This window comes from Pseudomyrmex gracilis, unplaced genomic scaffold, assembly GCF_002006095.1.
Source record: "Pseudomyrmex gracilis isolate BER0280 unplaced genomic scaffold, ASM200609v1 scaffold_31, whole genome shotgun sequence".
NCBI classification, from domain to species: domain Eukaryota; kingdom Metazoa; phylum Arthropoda; class Insecta; order Hymenoptera; family Formicidae; genus Pseudomyrmex; species Pseudomyrmex gracilis.
In genome coordinates, this window is record NW_018020615.1 from 62,878 (window position 1) to 70,075 (window position 7,198).

At 40.3% G+C, this 7,198-nt stretch overlaps 1 long non-coding RNA gene across 1 annotated transcript in view; it reads right to left on the minus strand.

Moving 5' to 3' along the window:
* The window catches only part of LOC109852605, a 16,764-nt gene that overhangs the window by 6,492 nt on the left and 3,074 nt on the right, over positions 1–7,198 (minus strand). The window contains exon 2 of the long non-coding RNA XR_002250015.1: positions 3,932–3,973. This is a non-coding gene — a long non-coding RNA (uncharacterized LOC109852605). The remainder of the gene's footprint in view (positions 1–3,931; positions 3,974–7,198) is intronic.

Here is a 7,198-nt window from a genome sequence, read left to right on the forward strand (position 1 = left end):
TACCTTGAAGTGTAAACTTGTTTAATAAACCATATCTTTCATTTTCGATTTTTAATTCACGTAGTCCGGGAACTTTCCGGACAAACTGTGTATGTCACGAGAAATGTGACTAATCCGATATAAGAATAATCGCGAAATATCGACGATACCTATTCTTCTATGCTTCGTTTAGTTAGAAATTATTTAACATTTAGTTTAGAAATTATCGTGTAAGAGAACAATTGCGTGAATTGTGCAGAAATGCAAGTGAAATACTTCGTTCGGATCTTCGTCTCGACTACTCGCGTTTTCCCTCCGAAACCTTTGAGAAATGTGCTGAGAATTTTTGCGCCTTCGTTTGCGTCGTAGAACGCAAAAAAAATCATGACGATTCGTGTATCGATTGTTTGATCAATCAATAAGTCAATCGATCGATAACTTAACACGCAGAAATGATTGTACACGTAAGAGACACGCGCCCTTGAAACGTGTCACTGCCCTATCGCACAAGATCTAGAACCGGTTGATTAATAATTAAATCAAGTAACGCAGTCTGCTTCGGGACGTAGTCAAAGGCATCGATCCTTATTCTCGATTCCAGACCATACACACAACGCTGCTAAACACGAGTAACACTCCTCCGCGGCTGTCTCGAGCCTCGTTCCGTGACGGTTTCCCGTTTGTCCTCATAAACCGAACGATTAATCTTTGCCAGCAGAAGGGAATTAAGGGCGCGCCAAAATTACGTATCGGTCGATGCGCCCCGCGAAGCTAAGCCTTTTAACCCTTTGTCGTTGGCGACGGCTGGGTCACTCGAGACAGCCGATAAGTATTTGTTAAATTGTGGCCGTAATTGAATCGTATATGTAAATAACAACAAATAAAAATAAATACATCAAAAACAATTTTCACGGAGACTCGATCGAGGCGCAAACAACAGTCGCGATAAAATCTCTCGATCCGCTTTCGTGTTCCGCAATTTTCTTGCTTTAAAAATCACGAACGAAACCAGCCGGTAAACGGAATATTAGATCGTTGCGGAAAAAAAATTAGCCACTTCTGGCTTAATAAGCGCAATATATATATATATATATATATAGGTCGCGACTAAAAGCGCGAAAAAACTCCGCGCTATAAATTTTGCGCGGCATTAACTTTCCTCTCCCCCTCCTCGTTCGCTTCGCGTCGCGCAACTTAAAACGCGCGCTTTAAAACGCACATAAGCTACCGAGTAACGGAAACTGTTACTCGGTAAGAAGAGAGAGCGCGGTAACACAATTATTCATCCGAGAGGGATTTTCAACTGTATTTAAATCGTTACTACTATAAAATCCAGAGATATACCCTTTGGGAATTATCCGCCGTTAAATCTCGCCAGTATTAATCCGGAAAATTTCCTTTGTTCCGCTTTTCCGTATTTTACGAGCGCGCACTTTATACGAAATACAAGAATAATTTACGTTCGAACTCGCAAAAACAACCACCAGCAAACCATTTTTCCGCGACGCGTTCTTTCCGAACCTTTCTCGAAAAACAGTCCTTGACCTTCGTCGTGGTTTTACGATATTTACGCGATAATCGCGCGGAAAAATGAAAACGCGCGCGCGCGCGCGCGCAGAAAACGTTTTTGAGCGCTCTTTCAGAAGAGAGAAGCTAATATGATTCATCAATCGTGAAACAATTCAGTAGAAATGTAATCGAGCAGACAATCGCCGTCATTTTGCGCGGTCGTCATTAGCATTAGACTTTAATCGCTCGTATTATGTCGGCGCCGCGCTCGTTACAATTCTCTCTCTGTTTGCTTTCCTCCGTGTCGCATTTTTCAAATTTTCTAAAAACCGTTTTTCTTCCCGCTTATTCATTAAAAAATAATCTGTGTAATTTCATACCCGGGGCTATACGGAAACACGATCTAAATCTCCGATGTTTTACGGTATTCCGACACCGGTCCATTAATTGACAATTTAAACACGAAGAAGTCGCGAAATTAATTTGAAAAATAAAAAAGATGCAAGCATCGCGAAATTAATTTTTTCGACAAACGCGCACGCACGAATATTTTCTTTCTCTCCGTTCTTTTTTTCTTTCGAGATTTATACGAATATTATTTCATATTTACGTTTCTCGAACCCTTTACTCTTAGCACTTACAGCTCTTTTTTTTTTTTTTTTTACGCCCAGGCTCGAATTACGTACAAACTTTCGCACAGTTTTTTCCCTCGCCAATTAATCGATCCGATCGAGTGTTGATATTACGCTCTTTCTGAAATATGCGCGATTTTTCGTTTCACTCGAAACGAACTCGCGGCACGTTCGCGAGTGCCACGCGCACTCACACGCACGCACGAACACACACACATACAAACATACATACGTCATACTCGCGCCGTGTGTGTAGATTGTAATTGTGCATACAAAAAGTTGTTGCAAAGTAGAATTGTGTGGCATGCCAAGAGCGCGATAAAACTTTAGGTATATAACACAAAAGGAAAGGTGTCGATCGAGATAAAAAAAAGGGCTGAATAATTAGAACGATGATACACGAAAGTGTGTGTGTGTGTGTGTGTTGAAAAAAATGTCACGCGGTTCTAACGAGAGACCGAGTCGCATAAACGCCGCTCATTAGCGGGCTTCTCGACATCATCGCGCGCAAAACGAGAACAGAGTGAGAGAGAGAGAGAGAGAGAGAGAAAAAAAAGTAGTTTTTTCTCCCCAACACAAAATTTTTCCCGCTCTCCTCTCTTTTCTCCCCGCGGCATATTTCCGCATATATAATTGCGTCGGTCTATTACCCTTCTTCTGGAATCTCCTCATTCGTGGATGTACTTACTGGCTTCCGTTTTTTTTTTTTTTTTTTTTTTTGTTCTCTGCGAAAACTTTTTTCCGCAGCGGAAAACGAGACGACCAAAAAAGTGCTAGATAAGCATGCATCTCTACGCGTTCGCATTTTTGTTGTTTGGCAAAATCGACCGGAAGAAGAAGAAGAAGAAGATGCGTGGCATGCGTGGCTCGTGGAGCAATAGCAGCGGCTCTACTTTCTCATTCTCGAAATTCTCGTTCACAATTAATACGACCAGTGTTTGTGTCGCTTGCCAAAAGCTGCGTACGGCATGCATGAGTATAGGTATCGTCGAGATATGGGCGCGCCGTGTTTGTTATTGCAAATACAAAATTATATTCTCCGTAGATAAACGCCGAGAGCGAAGTGACACACGCGAAAAAAGCGCTTGTGGCGAGATGTATGTACGTGCGATCTCTAGTCTCGCGAGAGAGAGAGAGAGAGAGAGAGAGACCGAAATTTCACGGTGAGCGGAGAGCGAAGTCTTGAAATAAGATCGTCGTTTTCTCGACGTTATCGGAGCGAGAGAGCGTTGCAGCAAATCGCGAGGCCCCGCGAAAAGAGATTACCCGAAGACTCGGGTGCTCGTTCGCTGCGGCAGTCACATCGGATTATGACGTCGTAAGAGAGAAATCATACCGGGATCTTCTCTTTTCGTAACGTATATGTATAACGCGCGCATCCACGGACGCAAAAAAAAAAAAAAATAGAACACGGGAAGGAAAAAAGAGGAGAGGATTCGCGCGATAAGGTATCTCTCGGTTCTGACGTCGTAATCCAATTACGGCGAACCACAAAGGGCGAAACTTGAGGGAAAATTTTCAAGATACACACGTATGTACGTATGTAACGCTTTGCGAAAATTTGCGGTTTTTTTTTTTTTCTCATCTTTTCTAGCGAAATATGCGTGCGAAATTTGCTCTACGCCTCTACGCATGAGCAAATGGTTTCTATGTTTCTAAAAAGAAATGATTAAGTAATATAATAATAATAATAATAATAATAATAATAATAATAATAATAATAATAATAAGTGATCGACTATATATCTAGCTAAATAGCTAGTAACACTAATCTCTCAACTATATCTGGATTATTATCTTGTGGTATATACCTGGCTTAGGCTTCTAAAGCTACTTGTGCTGGCGCTGCGAGCCTGCAAACACAAGTACATTATAGGTCACCAATTACCACGCTGTAGTTGGAAAAAGTATAGATAAAGATATGGTATATGTGACGGGCACTGTGTGACGGGACCAGTGCGTGTCAGAGTTGACGGTTGTATGTATATATGGTATATGTATACATATATATATATATATATATAAAAAGGGCAGACACAATGCGGATAATAAAAAGTGGTAAATGCATTTCGCAAATGTCAAGAATGACAGTCACGCTTGGATAACAAACGCCGCCGCCGCCGCCGCCGCCGCCGTCGCCGCAAAAAAAAAAAAAGTTTTTGCGCGCGCGTTTAAATTCTATTTGAGGATTTTGGAATTCGCGATTCGAAAAACTGGAGGAGAGAAAATTGAGAGAAAAAAACCGAAACGGAATGCGAGAGTGAAAATCTCTATGGTCGAAAACTTTTGTGTCTGTAAAAAAAAAAAAGAAAAAAAACAAAACTATTGAAAACTGTTTTGGAGGAAAACGAGCGAAAACGCGTACAAAGACTTTTCGCGGAAACTCTCTTCCGTTCACGTGCTTACACCGCGAATATGTATATGGCAGACAATGTCGTTAGTTACGATGTGCAGCATGAGTTACTAGCGTGTGGTGAGTTATCGCGTGATCTTCTCACGAGTGATCACTTGTGGGTGCGCGCGCGCGATGGCACACTCATTATATTGTAACAACTCGACTTGATGTCAAATTGAGAAATCAAAGCGGAATGTTGCACACACGTTTGACTTTGTGTTTTCTATGAAAATGCTTACTCGGACAATTTCATTATTGTTTAATTCAAAAATGTATGTTGTTCGTTGTTTCCGTTGTTAAAAAATTTTAAAACAATCTGTCCTTAATGAATATAAAAAAAATTAATTAATTATCTACTCTTGACAACTTAGAAAAAAACTTACAAAAACAAAATAGTATGTAAATAAGTAAAACCTTCGCTTTGTAAAAAAAATCTTGGTATTTAAACAAATACGCGTATGTATAAAAAATAATTAAAATAGAAACACATAATGAATAATTAAAATAGAAATATGTATAATGAATAATTTTCTCTTTGTATTTCAACAAAATAAAGTTTTGAGCGCGCGACCCCGCGCGAAAAATTTAAAACGCGCACGCTGTCCGCATGAAAATGTAATTGCGCATTCGAAAGAAACATTGCGCGATCTATCAAGCGGTATCGTTGTTTGAGCGGAAGTGCTTTCTGAAGTTTACGTTTGACTTAATTGATGATCCCCCGCGCGTCTGATCGCAGCAAAAAGAGAAAAAGAAGGGACCATCAAATCGGGAAGCTGTCACGTCGGCGAGTCGTGACGGGTTTACCGAAGCGAAGTGAGACGCATTGATCGGATACCCTCGCTTTTGTGTTTCGACGATAAACTGTTTCCTTTCCGACACACCCTGGCCTGGCCGTTTAAACGTCGCGTGTTAAATTGAGACCGACTACTTGTTAACGTGGGACCTACTTTGCGTTCCCCTCCACAATGGTGTGTGTGTGTGTGTGTGTGTGTCACATCGCCACACGATCTTGAACGAGGTAGAAACTCTCCTCGATACCGCAACGCTTTGCTCCTTTAATGACTTTCTCATTGTAGGATTTCGGAATTGCCGCAACACAATTACCTTCTTCTCTAAATATTACGAAAAATAACTACAAGGATGCAAAGAAATACCGATGGATCCGGGTCTTCCTTGAAAGTTCAGAGTTCGTAAATTTAAAAATTAAAAAAAGAAATTTTTTAAATAAAAAATTAATCAACCTTACGGTTAACCCTTCCGGGGACGGACCTGAAAAATGACCTACAAACTGGGTCTGTGAGACCGCGCGAATTCAATCGAATATCTCCGCGAAAAATCGATATATTTTTTCCATTTTGTTTGTTTGTTTTTTTTTTTTTTCATCGAAAGTTCGAACAATTCCGCGTTGATAAAAAAATCGAAATCTCTAGTAGTTTCAAAGATATAAACGTTGAACAAAATTTTTATCAGAGAGTTTATATCGGTTTGCAATTTTTGAGAATCTGGGAGACCCGTGTCCGTTCGCGAACGATTAATATCTGCACGTCGTCGGTTCGATGAAAAACTCACGAGAGAGCTTTATTACGTGTATTGTTCTAAAATCGAATTGTTCTAAAATCGAATAGCAGTGATTTGCATTTTTTTTTTTTTTTTTTTTTTTTAAATACGAACAAACTGAATTGTAAAAACTGAAGGGAGAAAATTTTTTTTTTTTTTTTTTTTTTTTTTTTGTACATTGTAATATTACGACCGCACAATGCCGATCCGATGCGACGAAAAATAAAATATTGAGTCTCTGAGAAAATTTTGGCAATAAAGTGCAGGTGCCGCATGAAATAATGGGAACGTGAGCAAGCGCGTATCGGAAAAACGTCTCAAATGTTGACAGAACAAGTTATGCAATTTTGATGGACTTTCGCGGTGGTATGCGTGCATCTGTGCGCAATCTGTGCATGTGTGCGTGTCTATGAGGACTTTTCGGTCGATACCGCTCTACTATCGTCGTCTGAAAGCTTTTCTCTTTTCCTTCGTTTTCCACACTGTGTGTGTGCATGTGGGTGTGTGTGTGTGTGTGTTTACATGTGTTATTAATTACGCGAACACGTGCGAACTGAGTTACGTGCAGTTATACTTCTTCGAACCAGCTTCGTAAAACAAGAGTTTCATGCAGACAGCGTCACAAATTTTCCAAACAATATTCATTTATTAAAATAATTACTGTAGTTTATAACATAAAAGTGTGTATGTTTTTAAGCGTCACGCGTATATCGCCGAGAAATTTTTCTTCGGGATTGCAATTTAGCGCAATCCTCGCGTACAAAATTTTGTTGCAATAAAACTGTTTATGTTTTTAACAAAAAACAATTCTCCGGGAAAAGATTCTCCGCAGATATATTATTTTCAAAGCTGTGTTCTCTCATTCCGCCCCTCCCCTCCCCCCTGCACGGTGACGCTTAACGTGTCACGCTAAACGATACGTTTAATTTTATTTGCGCAATCAAAAAAAGACCGCATAGATTAAATTCTCATGTACTTGTTGTGCCACAGTAGGTGTGTTAACCGCTACTGCACACTCGTTTGTGCGTGCCGACGCCTAAACAAAGCCGCGGCATTAAAATGAGTTTCGTTCCCGTCCCGTCGGCCGCTGGTACACAGTTTGTCCGGAAAGTTCCCGGACTACGTG